Source organism: Propithecus coquereli, unplaced genomic scaffold (genome assembly GCF_000956105.1).
Source record: "Propithecus coquereli isolate 6110/MARCELLA unplaced genomic scaffold, Pcoq_1.0 Scaffold489, whole genome shotgun sequence".
Lineage (NCBI taxonomy): Eukaryota > Metazoa > Chordata > Mammalia > Primates > Indriidae > Propithecus > Propithecus coquereli.
This window is the reverse complement of record NW_012150718.1, coordinates 546608-574119: the sequence shown is the minus strand read 5'-3', so window position 1 is coordinate 574119 and position 27512 is coordinate 546608.

Sequence of the window (27512 nt, the reverse complement as noted above, 5' to 3'; positions counted from 1 at the left end):
GTAGCTCTCTGCTTCTGTGTCTATTACCATTAAATGGCACTAAAGGGCAAGGACTGGCTCTCAGTCATCTTTCTGGACCTTTCAACCTCCAGGTCCTAACACTGTGCGTGGTATAGAGTTGGCACTCAGTAATTACAGCAGAATGGGTGAGTCCATGAATGAATGAATGCAGTAACGCAGCCAGGCTCGTGCCTCGGTGTTGAAGTTTATCTCATCCTTTTCTGACTAATGGGGGAATTCAGAGCCCACGGCCACTGGCAGTGCACAGGACGAGCGTGTGGTGGACATCTGTGCCCAGCCACATGACGAGGTGGCTACCCATTGCCTAGGTAGCTGCAATAGGCATCTTTACACCAGGGAAGCCAGTGCATGCTACTAATCAGGACTCTTCAACCTCTTTGTTCAACATTATCAGCACTTCATGGGGACAAGAAATATACCCAAGTGTTCTCACCTCACCGGTTCCCAACGGCACAGGGGCCCTTCAGAGCTCAGTAGCAGGCTCCATTTTCCCTCCTGAGATTTATCCAGGCTTTGCTAGTGTCTTCTCTGATGCTCTCACCCTGAAATATCAGTTGTGTGGATCTGAGTCATATACACTGGCTACTTGGAACTTAGAACTCTGTGGTTAAATATATTTTTAAATATCGCAGTTTAAAATTAACTTTGAAAAATAGGTAGCAGTATCAAATAGATAGAATTTAAAACAAAGCTATACATTTTTACTATGCCTGTAGGATGAATAGGAAGCATTCTCACAGCTTTCTCATGATTGAGATAATAAATTGCTTACTAAGCTTACTGTAAATTTAACTAAAAATAGGATGTGATAATTTAATTTTCTCTGAAACAGAATTGAACAGGTGTGTTTAAACTTAGGTCCATCACTAATATCTGTGTATTATGGGCAAATGTATACACCTCACTAAAACTTACTTTCCTCATATTGAAAATGAGGAAATAACTTTTAATTCAAGTGTTGTTGTGTTAATAATAATGTTTGCAAAATTTCTAGAGTAGTGCCATGCACAGGGAAGGAACTTGGAAAATACAACATATATATATTTATATCATAAGTATAAATATATATATTTTTAAGTCCATTGTATAAATAGGAAAATTAGAAGTGCCAGGAGCCTAGGTGGGCTGGCTGTATTCAGTTTTTCTTCTTAGAACTGAGTATGCAAACAGCCCAATGATGGAATAAAAACCCCAAATGAGTCTTAGGTAGATGCTGCTACCCTTCCCCCAATTTGGATGGTTGGAGCTTTGAGAGGTGACAGGATTTGATGTAGACACACGAGGGGAAGGTTACAGGAAATGAGGGTGCATGACATTTTCTGGAATCCAAGTGCTTAAAAGAAAATGTTCGTACTTTTTGATATAAGTCCAGGATGAAATTTCAAGAATAATTAGAGTTATATGTTTTATCTTAAAAGTGAGGGCATTGCAAAGCTGAAAACTCTTCTAAACACAGAGCGCCTATTATTTCAATTAGCCTTTCACAAAATGCTAAATCTGGAATATTTTATAGGGATCATTTAAATACTGCTAAGGTGGCCTCAAGGGGACAGTTCTGACAACATGGGAGGGAAGTCCTTCATTAAACAGGAATGTCCCTCACACCCCTAGCCCCATCGACTCACTGTGACTGTGGCAATAAGCATGCCTGCCCCCAAGGCAACAGTTGCGCACCCACATGAGGGTCGTGCAGACTCCTGCTCCTTATTCTTCAGATGAAGAAAGAAGATTCAGAGGAGAAAAGTGTCTTGTTCAAGTTCAAAGAGGTATTTCCTCTCACTCCTGATTCTTGGACTAGGAGGCTTTTCAGTTTCTACTACTATGTGAAGTATTTTTAATTAAGTCTTTGATGCAACACATATTTTCTTGGAAATCAGGAGTTAGAATTGGAAGCAAAATGGAAATCTGTTTAGCCCAACCTCTTCATTTGGTCAATGAGAAAATGAGGAAGAAGGAAAAGGACGATTTAGTGGATTACAGTCAGTCTCTGGGAGAAAGAAATGATAACTCAAGCCATTGCTGACAAACAGATACCCCAGAGGAGTTGGTTTGCCATAGAATGTTAACATTGGGATCGTCATCGAGACTGGGGAAAGAGGATTTCCTGGGTGACCAGATGATTCTGCTCTGGGGAACAGGCTTGCTAACAGCAGCATGTTTGGGGCTGGGGTTAGGAGGGATTTCTACAGATACGAGTTGAGTAGATTCCTGGATTGATATCCAAAGGCCTGAAGAATAAAGTCTGGGGCAGGGTCTCTAGTATTCAAACATGCATTTATCAACTCCATGTTAGTGATGGTAATTACAATAGCTATCATTTGTTGAGATCTTAACCGATTCCATGCATATTACCATTATTAGTTTGTGTAGGACTCACTCTATCTGCTCCATTTTGCAGAAGAGTAAATTGAGATTCAGAGAAGTTAAGTAATTTTCCAAAGTCACACAGATAGTATCAGCAGAATTGGAATTTCACAAACATGTATAGAATCCTTTCCATCCCTAAGTCCCTCTCTGTAGCACTTCTTGGGGATACACAAATGGACAAGAAAGGACCTTTGTTTTTGAGGTCCCCAGCCCATTGCTGTGAAGTAAACATTTCAAGTGTAAAGTCATAGGGCTCTCACTGAATTATGAGGACTAAGAAAGCAGAGGTGTTGTCTAGACTGGTTGGTGGTGGAAGTAATTTCAGGAAAGTTTTCTTAAAGGGCTTCTGCATTGGTGTAGACTTGAAAAATAGGTAGGAATTAGAGTGAGGGTAATGAGAAGTTGGTACAAGGACAAAGTATGAGCTTCTTAGGATAAAAAAAGACCCAGAAGCCAGAAACAAGTCTCCTTTGTGGAGCTACAGCTTTAATGACTAAAACATGAGCCACATGTTTAAGGAGAGGACTTAGAGATATTTTCCCTCACCTAGGTGACCACAGGATAAAAAGCCTTCACAAATAAAGGATACACAAACAGCACAGGGACTAGGTCTAGGGTCAGTGAATCACTGCCAGGGTTGTGCTTCCCTCTGTTCCTTAAATACCCGGGAGCTGAAGCTTAGCACAGGGAGGATCAGACAGGGAGGCAAAGTGGTACATCCTTGTCTGATAGTTTGCCTGGCCCTTCTTGTCTAGATATTTTATGCCCTTCTAAATTTTTTCTTTCTCCTTTGTTCTCTCTCACGTTTCCCCTTTTCTGGCTACCATGTTCCCATTCTTGACTCTCTCCACGTGTCTATAGCAATCTGTCTTCCCATCGGTGTTAGAGTCTTGGCTATCCACTTTCCTGAATTTGCAATCCTAAGAAGTCACCTAACTTGTCTGGGCCTTGCTTTCCTCATGTGGAAAACGGGAGGTTTCCTTCATGGAGTATGGAGGACCAAATTTAAGATGTGAAAGTCTGCTGCAAATTGTTAAGAAGTGAAACAAATATCTTTTGTTATTGGTATTGTAATCTGGAAGTCATAGTTAAGAATAAGGGTATAACTTGGAGTTCCTAAATTTTGTGGCTTCCTATGTGTAACTGGGAGGAAAAAAAACTACAGTTATTTGCATTTAAATACAAGTCTAAATCCCTCCCAAAAGCGGTAATAACCATCCCAAATGAATTATACATTTTCTAATTTTAAAAGGCTGTTTTATGGAAATGAGGCTATTTGTGCTGCATGGTATGTTCTTGTTGTATCAATGCAAATGCCAAAGGGTGTGATTTATCCCAACTACACCAATGGGAAAAAAATTTAGGGAGCTCATTTGCATTACATTTTAAACACTGTAAATACACTACCTGCAAAAGGCCCCCCATGAGGAGGGAGAAGTAGCCATGTGGGCATTTCATATTTTTTCAGCTAAGCACAGCGGCGATGATTTGCTGAAGTTATCCAGCACAGAGTACGTGGTAAATCCTGAAGAAATGCAATCTCATTACCCAAGATTCAACGAGAGCTGATTTGTATGTACAGTCCTGTATAATTTTGTGAATGTGAGTCTTACACTGTGTTTATCGTCACTGTTCCCAAAACCTGAGTGTGTAAATCCAATTTTCATGTTCAATTCCGTCCATCTGAAGAACACACTCTAATATGAGTTGCCATGTTGTTTTTCAGAGTCAATGACAGCGACTGTCTTCTGCAGCCACGACAAGCAGGAAGGGCTGTCATTATTGGAATGCAGGTGACTTGGAAACAAAATGCCTACAAAGTCTGAAGTTGCTCCTTGGCCTCTAATCACAGGAGCTATGCATATGTAGGTTGGGGAAGGAGGATGGTGTGGGAGCAGAGCTGCAGAGAAAACGTTTCCTGAGATCTTTCTCATTATTTCTTGCAGAATAATGCCCTTTCAGATGTAAAATAATTCCTAGGGAAGAAGAAAAGCCTACCAAAAAATAAAAAAATGCTAATGATGCTTTTCCCATGAAGTGTAAATAAGCAAAGCATTTTTTATTTCAAAACAAAATAAAGAAAAACAGGAAAACAAAAACAACTTCCTCTGGCAACTAACTTAAAATCTATTATGTGTGACATCTTGGAAATCCCATCATCTCTTGGGGTTTAACATTTTATAAATAGTAAAATTAGGAGGTTGCGCTACTGACATTTAAAGCATAGCCACAGAACACCCTGCTTTTTAATGAGAAGTAGGATTTCAACTTCTACTTCTGTCAATGCAAATGAGAAGAACTTGTATTTTGTTAGTAAAATTTATTTCCTAAATTTCATATGTTTGCTAATCTTAAGGTCAATTAGTGGGAACAAAGAGGTAGTTCTAATGACCATAAGAACTAGAAATTTGTACCTATTTGGACAAATGTTCATAAAAACTGGAATAGGTAACTTGGCTCTTGACTGAGGCCAAAGAGTTGTGCTTAGGTCCCATGCCAAATATAAATCCTTGGAACCACACACTCAGCTGACTTGAAAAGACAGAAAGAGTTGCCTGGGTCTGTGAAATAAACAGTACAATGCTATTCTGGTTGTCCCCGGAACTCAGAGAGAATCTGGAACAAAGAGATTGTCACAGTGGCCAGGCATTCATCTAGAAGGTTGAAATATGGACCTTGCCCAGTATATTTACTGCATAGCATCTGGTGGCCCTTCCTACACAGGTACAAGAAGTAAACAAAGAGGACAAGAGGATCCCAGGATGGTAGTAAGGAGGCAGGGCTTCCCTTGTCAGCCTTCAGACATAGAAAAGAATGTGCTTCTTGATACATCACAGATAATGCATTAACTGCTACTCATAAAGTGCCACCTGGAAAACATCAAACTCCTGTATCTCCTCTTCCAATGCAAGTAGCTAATAAGCAGATGGTGGATAGTACTGGAAAAAATATCCCCTGAGTCAGCAGAGCAGCCATGATTTTTTCTTCCCTAGGGCACATAGCTGATATGAGGCTACACATATCTATTTTGCAAATTGTGACACTGGAGGGAGGGGCCAAGATAGTAGACAGAAGCAGTCCACACACGCCACTCTCTGAGAGAGGGTCAAAAATGCAAGTAGATGCCCACCTATGGATGGACCCTCTAAGAGAGAGAATTGTAGACCATCAGAAAAATGACAGGAGATACTCAGAGTAAAGAACACAGGGATGGAGAATTCCACTCTCCAAGATCGGAAGGTAACTCTGAGCTCTCAGGTCTGGAGCTCCCAGTCTATGCAGAGATTGGCTTCACTGTAGCTGCCCCAACATCATCCCTGGCCAGGCCTGGGAAGGAGCAGAGAGAGCAGACGTTTTCACACACCTGTGGCTGGGAGCCGGTGTCCTCTCACTAGAGAACTAAAATGGAGCTTCAGAGGTCCTATGGCAGCAGTCTTGGCAGGAACTGTGTGAGGCGAGAGCCCCGGCCATCCAGCAGCCCAGCCCCTGCAGTCCTATGTGCTTACCAGTGGAACAAGCCCCCCAGCCCTGTGTACCGCCATGCTGAGGCCCCTGTGGACCTGTGCACTAATCAGCAGAAAACGCACCCATGGTCCTGTGGGCCATAGAGAGGTCCATGCCCCTGCAGACCCGTGCTCCATGTGATGGGCCATGCTTCTTGTCTTTGTGCACTGTTTGGCAGGCCACACCTCCCCCTAACTGCAAGCACCAATCAGCAGAATGAGTCCCCAGCCCCCTACACTGGTTGGTGGGCCACCCCCAGTGGCACTGTGAGACACCATGCTTGCGGTACAGATTTCCTCCATGGACCTGCTAGCCACAAGACTCCCTCCGCCACACCGTGTACCACCATTACACCCTGAACTGGATGGAACAAATACCTATAGCCCTGACACCTGCGGCCACCACCCAGATAGCCTCACAAAACAGCCACTGCTACCACTGTGGGGATACCTGAGCAGAGCAATCTCCCACAACACCTGCCTTAGTAAAGAGGGACTCACCCAGCCCCTTACCCAAGCTTCAAATGGCAGCCTAGAAACCAATGCACAACTGCACACAAAGATCCCCCAACATTAGTTGAGGTCCTACAACTTGCCCAAGCACTGGCCAAGGAAATGCCACTCACCTCTGTGGAAAGAGACTTGCACAGCCCTCTGCTCGAGCTTCCAACAGTGGCCTATGGACCACCCCATCAATCTGAATAAATATCCCCAGTACCGACTTAGATTGTGAGAACCACAGGAATTGAGATAATGCAGGAGAACAGCTGTGTTATAAGCTCTCAGTGTATCCACCCCTCTCCCACAGAGTCAGTCTTCTGGTGTAGGACAAAAAACATTATTTGGGGACTTCTCCTGCTTCTTACCATATAAGAAAGTTCCCAGCAAAGAAGAACAGGTATGCTGAAAACCTATCAGCCGTGTGCTAAGAGAAGGTTTCAGATGAGAAGAAAACCAGCAAAAAGAATTCTGACAACAACAACAACAACAACAACAAAAAAAAACAAAAAAACAAAAAAACAAAAAAACCCAAGCTAGTTCAACACACCCAAAGGATCACAATAGATCCACAGCAATGTACCACAACCAAAAGGAAATTATTGAAAAGTCAGAAATGGAATTCAGAATATGTATGGCAAACAAGATGAATGGAATTGAAGAGAAAGTTGAAAACCAACAAAAGAAACCAAAAAAACATTTCAGAAGATGAATGAAGAATATGAAAAACTCATTAAGGAGACAGGTAACATAACAAAAGGTATAGCAGAACTTAAAGAAATGAAAGACTTATCCAGGGAACCACAAAATACAGCAGAAAGCTTCAACAATAGGCTAGATCTAGCAGAAGAATGAATCTCAGAGCTTGAAGAAAGGGCTTTCAAACTAACCCAGTCAGTCAAAGATGAAGAAAAAAAGCATAAAGAAGAATGAACAATCAATCACTCAGATAAATATGGTACTATGTGAAATGAACCAATGTATGAATTATAGGTATCCTGGAAGGAGAAGAAGAAAAAGCAAAAAGCATGGAAAATCTTTTGAGGGAATTATTGAGAACTTCTCTGGTATCAACAGAGAATCAGATATACATACACAGATGGTCATCAAATACCAGGAAGATTCATAGCAAATAGGAAATCTCCAAGACACAATTATCAAAATAAAGGAGAAAGTTTTATAAGCTGCATGGCAAAAGCAACAACTAACCTACAAATGAAAACCCATTAGGCTAATAGAATTCTCAATGGAGACCTTATAAGCCAGAAAGGGTTAGGGTCCCATTTTTATCTTCTTGAAGAGAAAAAGTGCCAGTCAAGAATTTTGTGTCCTGCAGAACTAAGTTTCATAAATGATGGATAAATAAAGACTTTTCCAGATAAGAAAACACTAAGGGAATTTGTCACTACTAGACCTGACCTACATGAAATTCTCAAATGTGCATCATACATGCAATAGCACAATAGATACCCAGTGTAAAAACATCCAAAAGTTATAGCTCATAGTTCTTATAAAACAATAGTGCAAGAGGGAAAACAAAACCATAAAATGAAAAGATATCACCCAACACGATGAACAGAACAGCATCTCACATATCAATATTAACACTCAACAAGAAGGGTCTGAATGTCCCACTCAAAAGACACAGACTGGATGAAAAACACAACCCAAGTATTTACCATCTCCAAGAAAAATATCTAAACTACAAGAATGCACACAGACTCAAGGTAAAGGGATGGAAAAAAATTCTACACATATGGAAACCAAAAATGAGCAGATGTAGACATTTTCGTATCAGATGAAATAGACTTTAAATCAAGAATGGTAAAAAAAAGACAAAGATGGTCATTATATAATGGTAAAGGGAGCAATTATAAAAGAAGATATAACAATCCTAAATATATGTGCACCTAACACAGGAGCTCTCAGTTTCCTAAAGCAAATTTATCTAGATCTAACCAAAGTAACAAACAGTAGCATTTGAATTGCTGGGGACTTCAACACTCCACTAACAAAACTGGACAGATCATAGAAGCAAAATATGAATAAAGAAATGCTGGACTTAAACAGGACTCTAGAACAAATGGACCTAATGATATTTACAGGACATTCTGCCCCAAAATCATTGGATATACATTATTGTCATCTGAACATGTAAGATTTTCCAAGATTGATCAATCTAAGGCCACAAAACAAGTCTCAGCAAATTCAAAAATTGAAATCATACCATGTATCTTTTCAGACCACAGTAGAATAAAACTAGAAATCAATTCCAGGAGATGTACTCAAACCTACACAAAGTCATGGAAATTATACAACCTGCTGTTGGGTCAATGATGGAATTAAGATGAAAATCAAAAGATTCCTTTGAAATGAATCACAAAGGGGATACAAGAAATTTATGGGATACAGTGAAAGCAACTCTAAAGGGAAAGTTCATAGCTGTCAATGCCTACATCAAAAAGACAGAAAGATCATGAATTAACAACCTAATGTCACATCTCAAAGAATTAGAAAAAGAAGAACAAATCAAACCCCCAAACAGTAGAAGAAATAACAAAGGTCAGAGCAGAATTAAATGAAATGGAAACCAAAAAAACAATTCAAAGGAACGACAAAACAAAAAAGTTGGTTCTTTGAAAGGATAAACAAAATCAATAGACCACTAGCCAAATTAACCAAAAATAGAAAAGACTCAAATAAGTTCAACCAGAAATGAAAAAGGAGACATTACAGCCGATGCTGAAAAAATTTAAAAATATCATTCATGAATACTATGAAAACCTCTATGCCAACAAACTAAAAAACCTAGAGGAAGTGGATAAATTTTTGGAAACACACAACTTCCCAACCTTGAATCAGGAAGAAATACAAATACTGAATAGACTAATAACAGTGAGATTGAAGCTGTAACAAAAAAATCTCCCAATAAAAAGAGCCCTAGACCAGATGGATTCACAGCCAAATTCTGCCAGACCCACAAAGAATAACTGGTACCTATCCTACATAAACCTTCCATAACACTGAGAAGGAGGGAATCCTACTTAACTCATTCCATGAAGCCAGTATCACCTTGATACCAAAATGAGGAAAAGACACCACAACAACAGCAACAAAAACTATACACAAAAAATCCCTTATGGGCATATATGCAAAAATCCTCAACGAAATACTAGGAGACTTCAATAGCACATCAAAAAGATAATACACCATGATCACGTGGATTTCATCTCAGGTATACAAGGATGGTTCAACATACACAAATCAATAAATGAGATTCATCACATAAACAGAAACAAAAACGAAGACCATATTCACAAATGATACGTTTGACAAAGGACTAATCTACAAAGAACTAAAACAAATCAGCAAGAAAAAACAAACATCTCCATTAAAAAGTGACCAATAGACATGAACAGAAGTTTTTCAAAAGGAGATAGAAAAATGGCCAACAAACAAGAAAAAATACTCAACATCACTAATCATCAGGGAAATGCAAATTAAAACTTCAGTGAGATACCACCTTATCCCTATCAGAATGGCCATTGTTAAAAAGTCAAAAAACAATAGATAATGGTGTGCATGCAGAGAGAATGGAATGCTTGGACACTATTAATGAGATTACAATTTAGTACAACTTCTGGGGAAAATAGTATGGAAATTCCTCAGAGAAATAAATACAGCCATTCAATCCAGCAATCCTACTGCTGGATATCTCCCCACACAAAAAAAGTCATTTTATAAAAATGATACATGCACTCAAATATTGCAGCATGATTCACAATTGCAAAGATGTAGAATCAACCTAAGTGACCACGAATTTATGAGTAGATAAAGAAAATATGGTATGTATTAATATAGACCATGGAGTACTACTAAGCCACAAAAAGGAATGAAATAATGTAATTTGCAGAAACTTGGATGGAACTGGAGAACATTATCCTAAATGAAGCATCTCAAGACTGGAAAGCCAAACACTGTATGTTCTCACTAATAAGTGGGAGTTAAACAATGGGTATACACAGCACAAAGCGATAAAAAGAACGTGAGAAACTAAGAAGTGGAGAGAGTGACACAGGGTGAGGGATAAATCTTACATGTTGGGTACAATGGAGTTCTGACCTAAGCACTATACAAAGTATCCGTATAATAAAAACACTTGAATCCCCTTAATATTTTGAAACAAACTAACAAGCAAACAAATCGAGATACTATGAGAGTGAAATAGAGCTCTATTGTTAATAAAACACAGACAATGTGTAAATATCAGAGCTGTTTTTACCAAACCAGAATGCTGTCACCTTAATCTGATGCCTAGTGCCATTCTCAAGAAGCATGTGCTCCTTCCAATCACACCCCATAATGCCACCATTTATGTACCTATATTCCTCACTACCCATGAGTTCTTCAAGGATCATGTTTCTCTGGCACCCTGCACAGCACTAGGGATTTTCCATGTGCTCACTAAGTAGTTATTGAACTGAACAAAACTGTTTCCTCCCCTATAAAAAGACACCATCTTTTATCACTACTCATCAATGTACTGTGAGCGTTGGCTGTGGTTTTCTATAAAATGAAAATTACAATATAAAGAAAATAAACAAGGCCCATTTTCCAGTTTCCAAACTTGATTATATAGATACCAGGCTGTTTGCCTTCCTCCTTTTCCTCTTTCTCCTATTGTATTTTATTTTATTTTATTTTATTGTCTTATTCCCTTCTCCTAATTCTTGCCTTTTTTCCTTATTTGTATTCTTATTCTTATTCTACAGTTTTAATAACTAAATCAGACTACAAATGATCTCATCTGGATATTATGACAATCATCTAGAAATCTAATGTATTCTGATGAGAATAGTTGTAATTTGGAATTTACATGACCAAGAAATAATTTTTCAATAACCAAAAACATTACCTTACCATATTCCTTTTCCTTCAGATCCTATGTATCACTTGGGTTGTCAGGTTTATAATACTAAGGCACCCACCTAGTTATTTTATTCCTGGAAGGAACCTATATCTTGACTTGGTAAGAAATCAAATACCTTATCCGTGAGGATGAGTACTGCTGCCCAGGGACCAAGCACAGATAAAAGAAAATTGCATCAGTATTGCCTTGCCCAACGTTTTTTTTGTTGTTTTTTTTTTTTCCCCCTGAGATTTTATGATTGCTGTAGTGGTCAGAGTTCTTGGTTGCACAGAACAAAATCCACTCTAGGTTGTTTAAATAGAAAGATTATTTATTAAGGGATATGGATAGCTCACTAAATTATTAAGCAAGCAGAAGGAGTGGACTCTAACCGGAGCTTCCAAGAATGGATCTCCAAGCCAGCTGCAGAACTGGCCCACCAAGGAAGGGGCTGCACCTTCCCGAATCAAAACGCAACAGTTTCTTACCTTCCTGAAATATTGAGACCAAGTTCACTCTTGTATTGTTGTATTTCTAGAATCAGACAGTTATTGCTGTAGCAACTTTCTACGGAATAGGTACTTCCTTTTCCCTAAGAGAGCCAGAGAGGGGCCTGGGGAAATGCAGGATTTAATAAAAAAGAAAACAAATCTACCTTGGTAAAATGGTGAGATTTACACTGTGAGGAATTATCTACTTCCCAGGTGCTTTGTAATACTTGTTTTATCTTCTAACTCCTTTCATATTTCAGAGCTTCATTTGAGGATCCTGTTGTGTTTATCTGTTTGTTTCTATCTCTCATCCACCTTCAACACCACCTCCCTTACCTTACACTGTATCTAGTTTAATTTCCTGCCTTTGTGTGTTTCTTCTGATAGAAATCTCTTCCTCCTCCTCTACCATCTCTTTCTCCTTTCCTCTCTTCTATCTCCTCCTCTTTCTTTTTCTTTATCTTCCTCTTCTCTTTCTCCTTGGAATCCAAATGGCTTTAAAAAAGAAAACTGAAACATAATAAAATGTCCCAGGAAAACCTAGTCATAGTTTTAGCTTTATACCTAATTTTGTTATTTGCCTAGCATATAACTGTATTGAGCATGTTCATTTTTTACCCTGGATCCCTTGGAGATGCCACCATTCACCCGCCAACTTGCTTTTTCCACATTGGTACTTTAGACAAATAAAAGCAGCTCTCTAGGGCATCTTACTTTTGCCACCAAATATCCTCATCAATTCACCTTTGCCAGCCCAGCAGTTCAGGCTAAAATATGACTCTTTGAACTCTCATTATGAACTTTAATTCGTGACTTTCCCCTAATTCTTTTGGGAATTCTTTTTATCTCAGCTCACTTGTTACTATTTATACCAGTGTTGTAGAATGAATTGTATCCCACCCCCAAAATTCATATGTTGAAGCCCTAACCCCTGGTAGCTCAGAATGTGCCTGTATTTGTAGATAGAGCCTTTACACAGGTGATTAAGTTAAAATGGCGCCATTAGGGAACTCCAACCCAACATGACTGTTGTCCTCATGAAAAGAAGAAATTTGGATATGAAGAGAAACACCATGGGTATGTACACCCAGAGGAAAGACCCTGTAGGGACACAGCAGGGAACTGCTCATTTGCAAGCTAAGGAGAGAGATCTCAGAGAAACCAAGCCTTCCAACACCTTGATCTTAGCATTCCAGCCTCTGTGAATGTGAGAAAATAAATTCCTGCTGTTTAAGCCACCAGGTCGGTGGCACTTTGTTATGGCAGTCCTAACAGTCTAATAAAATTAGGTTGCCTTTTAGGCCTGGCATTGGTTCTGCTTCTCAAAAAGGAACAAGTACCTCTGATTTTCTTCTTGACTGAAATTCATTTTTCAGCACTTAATTGTTGTTATTTATACTTCTGTATATTTCTAATTCTCTCTGCCTGGCCAGCCCAGTCTGCTTACTACACATTTTCTGGGTTCCCCTTGTCATCCATCCCCAAACCCAGATGCGTTCGTCTAAGATGCAAACCAGTCCACCCTGGCCTACAAGCAGAATTTTGACAATGTTTTCTCCAAGTCTATTTATTAATAACTCAAATGAGCATCCTCATTTAAATAGCATATTCTTAATGAGGCCTACCCAGACCCTATGTAAAATTGCAAAGATCCCCTCACCCCAGAATTCTTGAACCCCTTTGTCTCAGTGTACTTTTACATTTTCCCAAAGTATTTGTTACTCTCTAATATGGTATATTTTTATATATTCATTACATCAATGTTTTATTATCTGTCTCTTACCTTCCTGAAACACGAGGCAATGAAACCAAGTTCACTCTTGTATTCCTAGAACATGGAATAATGTCTGACACATACAGGCAGACAGTAAATATTTGTTGATCTATGTATCTGGCCCATGTCTCCCTCACTGAGGTCAATGACGGCTTCTGTTTCTTCCTTAAAGTTTGTGAATCTCCTTGTAGAAACCGATACTCAAAAAGATGACTAAAAAGGATGTGATGAAATTTTATGTCAAACTTCTTTGCTATATTGAGGAAAATAATGGATGTCTGCAATTATCAAAGCCTATTGGAAGGAGCTTATTTAAATAGTGGATGATTAATCAAGCATGATTTGTGTAGGCTTGCTTATAAATGAGCAAGAAAATTCTACAAAAAGTGTATTTTTCACCCTGAGATTTGACTACCGCTAGTTTCTCTAGTTTAGAAAATTCCGGGTTTACGTTAATATAATTTAGTCATAAGCTATCACTTTGTCCCCTCCCTTCTCTCAAGTACATAATTAATTTTATTTTATATGACTAAATAGTTTTTGAACAATCTAAGACAACATGGACAAAATAAAGTTTTCAAATGGTAGCAAGAAGGCTGACGAGCTCCTTGTAAGAAACCAGGAGAACATGTACTCAACTGTTTACCATCTCTACTTTCCTACAGTGGCATGATAAAAAGAACACTGCATTTGGTTCACTCCTATAAATTTGGCTATGTGATTAAATTATGTTGGCAGTAGGCTCCTTCTCTGCAAAATGGGAGCAATAATACCCTATCAAGTTACTGGGCAGGATAAGTGAGAATGCATATATGAAACTTTTGGTATATCATCTTGTACATAATAAATAGCTAAAAATGCTACTCAATACTACCTCTGAATTTGACTGTGAAATTCCTGTCCTTTAATTTAACCTTCACTAGGTCTCTTATAAGTCTGAAATGTGTGTTCGTTGTACCTGTAGCATCTTCCCCAATGTTCTACGAATCATATTCACATTCATCATCCTGACTTCTACCATAACCATTCTTCCACTGTGTCTTTCTGTCAATGCAAAATCTTTGCCCTAATAATTGTGTTAACAGAAAAAAAAAATTTCTGTTGACTCCATTCAAGCTTAGCAAGTTAGAACACTGCGATCCTCTGGTAATGCCTGAGGATCAGGCCTGGAATGGGTAGTGGTAGAACACGTGCAAGACATTGGCCAACCCAGAGGAGGGTAAAGTAGGTAGAGTAGAGTCAAAGGGAAGGGAAGAGAGGTCAAGTAGAGAGCTGTCAACTGAGGAGAAATTAAAAACAATTGAGGAAAGGCCAGAAAGCATATCGTATTCAAAGTGATGAGAGATCTATAACCAATTTGGTTATAGATGAGGCTCTCTGCTGGGGAGAGATTGATTAGGCATTGGGAGGAGTGAGGAGGAGTAGATTTATGGGGCCTGTGAATATCAGATGAAGAGAATGATATGAGCTGAAAATAGAAAAGCCCGTTTTTAAATCATTCTGTGACCAGAATAAGAACATGAGGAAAAGCTCATCTTTTACTTAAGACAGTCTATAAAAGCTACGAGGGGAAGAATGGCTATTGACAGAATTAATGAGTTCTCTCTCCAGCAGTCCCTTTGCTCTTTCACTCAGACAAGGAACTGCACGTGTCCCAGGGAACAGGGGCCTCAGGAATGAGAAAAGAGTCTTTGACCTTGTCACAGCGCATTTCTGTCTGAACCAGGGCATGGCTATTTATCTTGTGAGATAATCCCTGTTTGGGGTGTGAACATTTCTTTCTTTGTGAATTTTGGTGACTACATCCTTTCAAAGACAACTCCCCAAAGATGTCATTCTCCTAACTGAGAAAGAGTTGTTTTCCCACACAGAACTGCTAAGTTCTGAGACTGCCTGGAAGAGTTTAAAGGAATCCTCTTGACAGAGTCTGAGAATCCTCTGTCAATTAAAATGATGACCTGCCCTCTGAAATCCACAGGCCTGTAAACAAGAACTGGGTTTGTTTAAATCTAACAAAAGATGAGCTATCATTTGCCAGTGTAGAAATCAAGTCACTTGGATGCTGGAATGAAATAATAGCAATTGTTCATTCTGGCTTCACAGGATAGCTCATTTTTCAATTTTTAGCAGAATTATCCAGACATATATTAAGATATTAGATACATGATTTGACATGCATTACTTTCATGTTTAAAAAATAGAAAGAATGAAGGACAGTTCCTATGCTTTTGGTGTTAATATTTCTATTTTACAAACTAAAGCAAGACATTGAAGTTGTTTTATTTCTGTCTCCAGAAATAAATGTAAAACCAGTGTTACTTGATTTGATTTGATTTCCTGTTTTATGATTTAGAAAAAAAATTGTCTGTTTGCTATTTTCAGAATAGGTTTGGGGGTTGCTTTTATTTCTCTTTTTGGCAAAACACTATTCTTGACACCTGGAATGTTCTTCAATTCTCTGTCTTTCAAAATCCTACCCATCCAACTCTCTGATTGAAGGTGTCTTGGCCTACATGGGGGAATGCTATCTCCTTCTCAGGACTTGTCCAGACTCACTGGAAACCTGTCCTTCCCCACCCTTTATGGGTAACGATTCACATGTGTACTGTTGTTGTCTGCCCAAGTACATTGTAAGCAATTCCCAGACGGGGACCAGGAAACACCTACCGCCATGGATTGAATTGTGTCCCCTCAAAATTCTTATGTTGAAGAGCTAACTCTCAGTACCTCAAGTGTGACCTTATTTGGAAATAAGGTTGTTGCAGTTGTAATTAGTTAAGATGAGGGCATGCTAAGTAAGGTGAGCCCAATTCAGCATGACTGGTGTTCTTATAAAACAGGAAAATCTGGACACAGACACATCCATAGGGTAAATGCCGTGTAAACATGAAGGATTTACATAGGGAGTTTGGGGTGATGAGTCTATAAACCAAAGAACGCCAAAGACTGCCAGCAAACCACCAGAAGCTAGGAGAGAGGGTAGAACAATTTCTGCTTCACAGATTCAGAAGGAACCAACCCTCCCAATACCCTGTTTTCAGATTTCTAGCCTTCAGAATTGTGAGATGATAGATTTCTGTTGTAAAAGCAACTCAATGCGTGGCACTTTGTGACAGCTCTAGAAAACTAATACACCTACCATCAAGGTCTTTCAAATTATCCCTTCATATAATATTGGAAGTCAGAAAAAGTGAATACTCTAATACAATTTGTGTCACAAGCCAGCTACATGCTATCTCGTCTCTCTGAACCTTAATATTATCACCCTAAAATCAAGCCAGTAACAGTGTCTACTTAGTTTTCTTTACTTTATGTGAGAATCCAATAAGATCACATATAAAAAGATATTTAAGGTATAAAGCACCTGAAAAATGTTAGCTATGAATATTTTTGTAGATAGCCAATGAATCTCTGTTGATGGGTTGAATGAAGTGAAATTAAACGTGCTTACTGTGAAAATAAATTTAAACATGATTAATGATGACCAAAAAACACTGATCCTAAGCAGAATACCTCACTTTTGCTATTTGATGAAAATACTTCCAAAGACTGCATTTAAAAAGGCTTAACTTAGAGTCTTAGTTGTTTAAATTTTGTGCTCTAAACCTTCGTACTCCAAATGTAGTCCTCTGATCAGTAGCATTTGGTGTTACTGGGGCACTTGCTGGAAATGCAGACTCCCAGGACCCAGCCTAGACTTGCTGAATCAGAATCTGCATTTAATGAGATTCTCCCGAATCATATACATGTTAAAGTTTGAGAAGAACTGCTGTAAAATGCATCTTCTATGTAACTCATATTCCTAGAACATGTAATATGTAGTAATTAATAAACATTTTTTGCAAACAACTGCATGCATATTGGAGAAATTCCAAGTTTTAGAATTTGGCAGATCTGATTTTTAATCCTATGCTCTCCATACAGTCACTTAACATGGCATGATCTCACACAAAATGATTTACCTTGTTAAGCCTCAGTCTTCTACCCTATGGAGGAGGGGTAATAGTATTTAACTTGAATGGGTCTAGAAGAGGATGAGAGATTATGTATGTAAACCAATAGTCATATATTAGGTATTTAAGTAAATGTATAGGATTCTGCATTCGTAACAGGTGCCTGTTCTGGTGCTTCATTTCTGATTAGTTAACCACTGTAGAGAAGGGATCAGATTTCCCATGGGATTCAGTGATGTCAAAGGGAGCCAAGCGATATTATATAATTTGTGAATTTCTTCCTTAGAGGAGGTACCTTCTGTCTTGACAGTGCCGGAAAGATTTGACGCTCACTGTTACTGTATTGATATCCTTGAGAGGATGCCTTTGAGTTTTTCTGCAGCTCCGGCCTTCTTTTGGAGAGATGTAACCATCCCTGAGATCTGGCATATGTTTCACCAACTTCTCTGTCTCAGATGCCATGGCACTCATAGCTAAAGGCGACACTCACACAGAACTCTCTGTGAGAAACACCTTTTTGAGACTCCGCAAGTTCGGGCATGGTTGAACAGAAGTGTTTCATTCCTGCAGAGGCTGTTTTCACTTGATTTTATTGTTTTGATCTTTGGAGCATCATTTCAATGCCAACAAAAGTCAATACATTCTTCTGGGAGAAACCATCAGAGCACTGGTAATGAGCTGTGCAAAAGGCCATGTCATCCCATAAGCTCAAGGGAAATAGAGGCACTTTGTTCCTAAAACTCACATGGTGTGACCTGCTTGCTATGTGAAATGTTAATATTTTGCTTCGTGCTTCGTTCCTGGTGCCACTGCCAACGCTAAGAAAGCTTCTGGGGAGATTGCTGCACATTTTGTGAAAACTGCATGGAGCCAAGCCAGATGTCAATGTGTGAATCAGAGCTCTCCTCTAGGATTCGTGACTGTTCACTTCATTCTTTAGCACCTCCGTAGAGGCTAAAATATGCACATTTGGAGGTGATGCTTGTTTTCTCCTCCTTAGTCAGATGACAAGATCATGTGGTGGATGAATGACGATGGCAGTCAATGATTACCTCTCCTCGCTGACTGAAGTAAATGCTCACACCATGCAATTGCATCCTTAGGGTCCAGTAGTGTCCTCACCTTTCAGATGTAAGTGGTTTCAATGTTCTCAATGAATCCAGAGGCATTGGTCTATTCTATTCTGCTGCTTTCAAGATTTGGCAATTGTCTCTCTTTTTTTTTTTTCATTTTCAGCATATCACTGAAATAAAGATGATGTCTGAATTCATTGTCATATAAAGAAATATATTTATATAAAAATGGAAGATAAATAGATACACTTATTATCTACATATGACAATTATACAAGTATTCTTATATGTATTTGAATATGTGTATGTATACATATTCTGCAATATTAATGTTTTACAATACAAATATATATAAATATATAATTGCACATATTCTACAATATATAAATAATATTTACTTACATACTATATATAATATATAAATATATTACTTTCCTATTTATTATAGAATAAAATATAAGGCAACCGAAACAGTACATGGCAAATAGTACTTTCTTTTCCTTTTCTACACTACACATTGTAGAAATGTTCTAGTAAATTCCCCACATGAGGCATATGGGGCATGTGTTACCCCTACCCTATTTTGGGAAACGTTTATGACAAAAGTAACTACAGTGAAGATGAGGTAGACAGGATTGAGGGATACTGAGACCACAAAGTGGGTATGTCCTCCGAAGAGAGAAGGTTCCTGGGCAGGCTGAAAAGAGAGAGCAGCACGAACTGTAGCTTTTTTTTTTTAACTCTTAGTAAGTGGAGTCCAATAACAAAGCAGAATAGGCAAAACTAGAAAAAGACAGTTAATCCAGATTATCACTAATGTGACAGACATAATGGGAGGAAGTTATTACAATACGAAGCATAATTTTAATAATGACGGTCCATTCATTTTTAAAATTCTTTGCCAATTTAAAACCAACTTCGGGTATGTAGGGGAAAGTGTACCAATATCTGCAAATTACTAGAAAATACATAAAAAGTAATGTAGATTGATGAGTAATTGGAGTGCGGGATAGATGGACAGATATGTAATAAAGCAAATATGGTAACATGCAAAGGTAGAATTTCAGTATATGAGTATATGAATATTTACTGCAAATTTCCTTCAGCTTCATTATATCTTTGAAAAGTTCATAATAAAATGTTAGAAAAAGTGACTCCATGCACCTGACTGCATACAATTACCTCTGCAATCTTGGAAGCTAGTTATTATCTTCCTCGTTTTCTTGTGTGTGTGGTAGTAAGCGTGTCAAGCCTATTGTTACACAGTGGTGCGATGGAAGGGTTGAAATTTCAACTCCGATTTCCAACGCAAAGTCCAACTGGTTGGATTGCTGAAGTGGAACAAATGCAAGCTTCGGAACTGACTACACCAGAATCTCATCATCCCACCGTCTATATCATTTTGAAGGAGCTGGGCATCTTGGATGCCCTGAGCTTCAGTTTTCTCATCTAAAAAAGATCCTAATAACATCTATCTTATAAGATTGCTTTGAATATTAAACAAGACAATCTGCATAAACCTGCACACTAAATATTATTAGTACTTTAAAATCCAGATGTGTGCCTGATGCTTCCATTCTCAGAGGTAAAGTTGCCCAAGTCAAGAAAAAAGGAAGATAATTTAGAAGTGGACTAAAATGCTAATATTCTTAGATTTTGTATTTTCCAGGCAAATGTTGACTTTTCTTTATTTTTGTGTTCATTCGTTCTACAGACAGGGGATCCCTTTATTCTTTGCTTTTTGATGGAATAACTAATCATGCTTTTTTTTTAATCTTAACCTCTTTAGTCATATTTGCATTGTTTTTGTTCTTCTAAACTGTGTGTTTAGCACTTTAAGTTTCAACAGCAGGTCTCTCTTCCTCTGTTTTTATTTCTGTTTAATCTCTTTTCCATGATTTTTAATAAAAATGTTAATTAAGATCCAACCCAGAAGCTTACCTCCTGTAGCTTTATTACTCAGTGCTCTCAGCTGCATCCTTCCCGCCTGCTCCAAGCACCACTGCCTGTGTCTAAAAGTGATGGGATTTCCAGTTTTTATCAAGGATTTTATTTAACTACTTAGTCAATCCTTGGTTCCAATGATTTGAATTTCATTCATGGTATGTGGGTAAAAAAAAAAATCTGTCCTGAATTTGCAAGTGTTGACTCAAGTTGCCCACATAAATTATCAAAAACCTCCTCACTTGTTAAATTACCTTTGTCTACTAATTATGCAGCCTCCTTCTATTTCCCTGTCTTCAGGATGTGTTTCCCCTCAATCCTCAGAGGTCACTACCTTTGTCTCCACAATTCATCCTCCCTGTTCCTCCTGCACCTGTAGCTCACATGCAGGGATTTTCAGCATGGGTCAGAATCAACTGGGGGGCTGGATGAACAGATCTAAAGCAGGGTTCTCTATGGAAGATGTGGATTGGAATCCTTTGTGTGGATATTTAAACTGGAAGCAGCATGGAACTCCCAGATGTTCTGATTGGATTTATCTCAGTGGTAAATCTTTAGTAATTTGAAATGTTTTCCAGGTAATTCTAAGGAGCAGGCAAAGCAGATAAACACTGAGTCAGTAAATCAAATTTCTTAGAAGTAGGGGCAGTTCATGAAACGGAATTTTTAACAGCCCTCCCAGTATTTCTTATGTCTAAAAAATTGAGACCCACTAGCATTGATTATTATTTTAAACATCAGAAAATCAAGAGTATCTACATAATAGGATTGCTGTGAGGATTAATTGGTTTAAAAATATGTGCTGATAACTGCAAACATGCTTTAGCAATAACCCTTGCATAATATAAGGTTCTATTATTGTCATTGTTGTTATTGCTTAAATCCTTATGATTTGAAAATACTTTTATTTATCTAGTGAAAAATATTCATGGAGAGGCTAATTGACCCAAGGTAATAACCAGTGTGTAGCATAATAAGCACATAAATCCAGGACTTCTGCATCTATCTATTTTTTATCCACTTCTTATTTCCATCTTGCTCTGTCATTTGTTTGCTTTAAATAGTAAGTTGCTATATAAAGAAACCTACTGACATTGGCTATTATCAGAAACTTCAAGTAAAGAATAAGGACATTCCAATGCAAATTGCCACATCTTTTTGTGTCCCCACACCTAAGCTCATACTTTGACAGGTATGGCTTTCAGCATTTAGTAAAACTTTCCTTTCAGGTTAATTTCAAATGCCACCTCCTATATAGCCCCTTTTCTGGTGTTCTATCCAGCTAATGTCTCTTTTTCTATGGTCTCACAGCACCCTCTAAATATTTCAATTATAGCACTTACAAAAATGTATTGTATATTCTATCTCCCCTGGTTTCCTTTTCTGAGAGAGACCTTGTTTTATTAAATTTACATTTCAACAACTCAGAACATTATTGGCACTGTTCTCAAACCAGTGGATAATTAACATGCTTTTGTTGAATGAATGAATAAATGAATAGCTGGGTGGTTGGACTGATGAGTGAATAATGGAATGCATTCTTGTTCCTGGACTTGGTCTTAAGTTGTACAAACTCATTTGCACAAAATAACAAGGTAGAAATTTTCAGAGACCTAATATACTCTTCTTAGAAATTGTATCAGTCTATGGCATACCCAACCACTTAATTCTCACTATTCTAATGACCATCTACTTTCAATTTAGGTGATGAAACATTAGTGTCTCTTAGAATTGCTGAGAGGGGCAGTTTGGTAAGGAACAGTCTTGAGATTTTTAAAAAGTCGTAAGTTCTCTTTGGACCTAATCTCTAAAGTTATGTTGCTGGAGTAGATTAGAGTTTTTCAAATTGTAATGTAGAAATTTGAAATTTCATCAATGAAATATGTTTTCCACTGGAAAAAAAATGGAGTTATGATGAACCTTTTCAATCAGAAAAAATATCAATGCATACAAGTTTTAAATTTGACTTTTTTTTCTCTCTCTTACCTAAACTGTTGAGAAAAGCTTTAAAAATCCAAATGGGTACGGGGAAGCCAGGCAACAAAGGGGCCAGTGCTATGCTTCCTCTGACAGGCGTGTGGTGGACAGTAAGTTTCTAGGAGATCTACATGTAGCCATCAAGCCCCATGCCCACCGATGAAGTGTGATGGCAAAGTCCATGGTGGCTGCATCAGTGAGAGGCAGCTGGACAGTGAGCAAGTAGCAGCATCCCTATCTCTCCATGGCCTGGACTTGCCATTCAAGAGACCCAGATAATCCTATGAAGTTCTGAAAGCAAGGAGTCAAGACTAAGGGGCCCCTCAGTATGGGGCTTTCTGGACCCAGAGTCAAGATATTGGACTCCTGAAGGTGCTCACCCAGAATTTTTCAAAAGGTGGTCAGGGACAATGAACTACAGTGGGCACTAATGCATGGAAGAAACTGATACAGCCATTGTAGTCATGGACCACCAAGATACAGAGAATTCACAGTGTAGACCTATGGACTTCCACACTTCCACAGCTTCTGTGAGGACACAGTGAGTTCCTTCCTACATCCTATGGCATCTTGGATAAGAGGGGTATGAGGCAGGTGGCTGAAAAAATCTTAATCAAGCATTACCTATAGTGCCACTGATATTGCCTCAGTGAAAGGTTACTGGATTGTCCTTAATTTAAACACCTTCCCCCTAGACTAGCTGATATTTGGGGGAGGGTTCTAGTGAAAGACCAATTGTTTGTAGGAAAAATAAAGAAGCTTCATTTTCTCTGGGAAGGAGGGTTGGAAATAAATATACACACATGCACACACATACACAGACATACATGACCTCTTCTTAAGCAATTGGCATATGCTACTATATGTCTATATGTAATTGGGACTTAGTTATTTTGAGTTTCATGTTTGATAGTATTCTGAAAAAAATCTTAAATCTCAGATGTTCAGGTACCTGAAAAAAATTAAAGACTCACTGAACTAGATAACCTGTGAAGTTCCCTTTAGCATTAACTGTAATTTGGTTAATTTTAGTTTAGACATAAATAAGCTCCTGATTTTTATTAGGCAGTTTATTTTTATCATTTGAAAATTGTGTTGTATCTTCTCTAACTTCAGCAGAGAGATAGAAACCACCTAATATAAAACTCTTTGAAGTTATTTTTCAAAACTTCAAATAAATGAAATTAACTTGGAAAGCTATCCAACAAAGATAAAAGTTGTAATGTGCCTATGCCTCAACTTAGAGCTCATTTATTAAATGAACCATGATTTCCTTCCAGGTTGGGAAAGTGAGCACATTATAGCCATATACATATATGATTCACACCAAAAATCTTGAGTGTAAATTCCAGTTTTGCCATTTCCATGGTGGTTTGATTTTGGACAATAGACTTTGCCTTGTTTATTTCACCTATAACTCATCTATAACTCTCATTACTGGGGCTCTTCTAAGAAAAAAATAAAAGAAATTATTTTGTGTGTGTAGGACATGGTTAATGTGCTTATGTTTTTCTTGATTCTTCATCTCTAGAATAGGAGAGATCCTCAAACAATAATGCTCAGGAGAGGTAAATACTCACAGAAATGCCCAAAACGATGCTTTAATTTCTTCTTTTCTGCTGCTCTCATATGTTTAATTCTTTTACTTATTTCAGCTGATTTATGTGACTCTATTCCCTCATTAAGCTGTTCATTTTTCATACCTTTTCTTTTAGCACCTGTTACATGTCAGGCATGTTGTTAGATATTGTGAATACAGAGCTTTTTTAAAAGTTTGTCTCTGGCAGAAGACAGCCAGAACTATACACAAGCAGTCTAATGCACTTGGTAAGCAAATACTAAGGGTAGGCTTTAGGTAATACAGTTGCAGAGAAGAACCACATAACGTAATCTAAGGAAATCACAGAGGCTTCTGGGAGAAGACGCTGACAGAGTGAAACTCCAAAGATGGGTATGCAAGATTAGGTAAAGAAAGGGCATTTTCCTTGAGAAAAAACCCAATGTCCCAAGGCAAGCGAGAGACTGTATTGGTGATCCTGGAACATAGGAGGGGAAGTGGCTGATGTGCAGAAGAGATAGCCTTGGGTGAATTATAAAAGACCCAGTATTCTTAAATGTTTATCAAGAGCCTCCTATGTGTGGGGACTCTTCAAGAAATGAGATCCAGCAATGAACACATCAGATGAGCTCTCCCTAGGAGCTTCTTCTGTAATGAGATGAGACAGATAGTAAAGGGCAAACCTAAACCTAAGATAATTTGAGATCATGATTAGTCCTATGACGGAAATAAATAGGGCATTTCCAAGAAAGTGGCAGGTGCTGGGGAAAGAGTACTTTAGAAAGGGCACCTAAGAATGGCTTCTCTTAACAGGTGATCTGGAGGGCGACAAGGAGCCACCCAGGTAGAGAACAGAGAGAAGAACATGATTGCAAGAGAGAACAAAGTGTACAAAGGTCATAGGGTGAGTTGGGAAGAAGCTCGGTGGATATGAAAAACAAAAAGACCAGTGAGGTTGGAACTTGGAGGCGAAGAGGAGACTGGTAGAAGGAGAGATCAGAAAGATGGGTGGGGTGACGCTTTTCAGAGCCTTGTGAACTCTGCAAGGACTTGAGATTTCAGTCCGAGTGTGTGATGGGAAGCCTTTGGGGGGCGTTTAAGCAGGAGGTTGACATGAACGCATGAATATTTTTAAAAGATCACTGTGATGGCTCCATGGGAAAAGCACTGTCAGGAGCAAGTGTGGACAAAGGGAGCCCAGGTATGAGGCTTATGCTCTTGTCCAGGCGAGAGGTGATGATGACTTGGACATATTATTTCACTGGCGTTCCTCTGTGCACAGTGAGGGGTGGCTGTGAGGTGACACCACTGCCTCCCTCGAGGCTGGATGAAGGGTAAGGATGAGATGGAAAGAAGCACGTTATCAGAAAGAGGCAAGAAGGTAATCTCTCATTTCTCAATTTGTTTCTGTTCACTGACACTTAGCAACGATCTTGTCCCCTCAGGCAGACGGAGAGACAATTGGACAGGTAATATCATGTTTTCAATAGCTGAGAACTTAAGTAGCTTTTGTCAGGGTTACTCCTCTAGCATACTGATGAAGTCAAGCTTGAACAGAATTTGGTTGGACTCCACATTCAATGCTCTTTCTACTAATTCACACCTACTATGTGTAATATGACATTTTACAAGGTGTTGTCTCAGAAGGTGTCAAGATGTGGTTGATAGAACAGTTCTCTAAAACTCTAAACTTTAATTTTACTGAAGGATCCCTCCAAAAGCTAATAGTGATAGTTAGTGATCAGAGGTGAATGAATTTAGATGTGTCACCTGTAGCCTGGTCCACTGTATCTCTTGTTATAACTGAGACAACATGTAAATTAGTTAATTGAGAAAAAGAGAAAATCAACAGGGCATATTGGTGCTCAATTTGGTGGAAAATGGCAAATAAACTTTCAAAGTTCTGACTAGCAGTCTCCCTACAAATGATAATATGGAGTAAAGGAAAAGCCGCTGCCTTTCGGTGAGACCTTATCATCAATTTACTAGGCAAGTAGCTGCCTTGTGATGTTATCACATTTTTTGTTTTCAGATGTCTTGAAAAGTGAAAAACACGAACAAAACAGATGAAGCAGGTATAGCACTCTTACTACCTGGGCAGGGGAGCATTGTAGAAGTGCACATGGATTCCAAGTAGTGACTTCTGAGAATGATTGCGTTAGCAGTTCTCAGTGCTTTGAATCTGACTTTGAATATGCTAAGGGTGATCTTTTATATAGAGGACTAGTGTGCTAATTTGGTATATCTACTAACATCCTGAAAATCCGACATTTTAAAATGTTATATCATAATACAGAACATTTTCTTTTCTGGAAAAAAATGTTATGTTATTGTTTCTATTTGTCATGGATTTACTGAAGTAGAAAATAAACCAGAAATTTGTTTTAAAATATCTATTTTGAGCCTCTTCAATTACTGTTAGGTGAAAGATGCTCACACACAGAGGTGAACAGTCATGTTGACCCCATCTAGGTTAGGGAGATAGCCTACAGTTTTTTCCAAGCTCAATAATATTAACATACATGTAGAGATGATTCTACTTTAAGAATAAAATTATAGAAGATTACAATGATTCTCTATATATTAATACATGCATATTTAAACTATGTATATATTATATATAATTTATGTTTAAATCCTACTTTGTTATGACAGCACCAGCACCTGTTTTTGAATGAGGTACAATTGGGGGAAAAATACCATTTTGAAGCAAGTTAAAATAAAAGTAAGGGATTTCTTGTTGTTTAAATGAACCTAACACCCATGCAACTAATAAAGCTGAATAAAATATTTCATAAATTTCTTACTACCTAAAGCCTGTGAAAATGGAAAATTGGTGAGCTAAGAGAGCTCCAAAGCCTCTTTGCTTCTCAACTTTTGCCATCTCTGAGCAATGAAAACTCCCTCTTCCCTGGCCTTTTGCATGGTGAGACACAGAATTCAAAACTCAGGACTGGACAAGCTCCTGGTCTAGCAATATGATCCCATAGTAACCTGAGCCCCACAGGACTGTGCCCTAATGTGAGGATGGTTGGAGACCACTGTCCAGAGGGCTGCAAGCTTGGATCCAGTAACAAAATGAGAGAAGACATTAACGAAATAGGAAAAAAAAAAAACCAAAAAACATACAGTAGAGGACCAGTTAACCAAGCTATCAGCAAAGGCAAAACCAAGTATATTCTGGCTAGACGGGTCAAGAAAACAACTGGCCCCAATAACCAACATCAGGGCTTGAAAGGAATATACATCACTGTAGGTCTAGTGCACACTAAAAGATAGAGGATAGTAAGAATAGTTTCACAGCAATAAATTTGAAATTTAGGAGCAAATGTACACATTTCTAGAAAACATAACTTTCTGACATTGATCCACATGTCAGAATCACCCTGCATCCATCACAGACATTTAATTATCAATCAAGAATCTTCCCAAAAGGAAAATTTC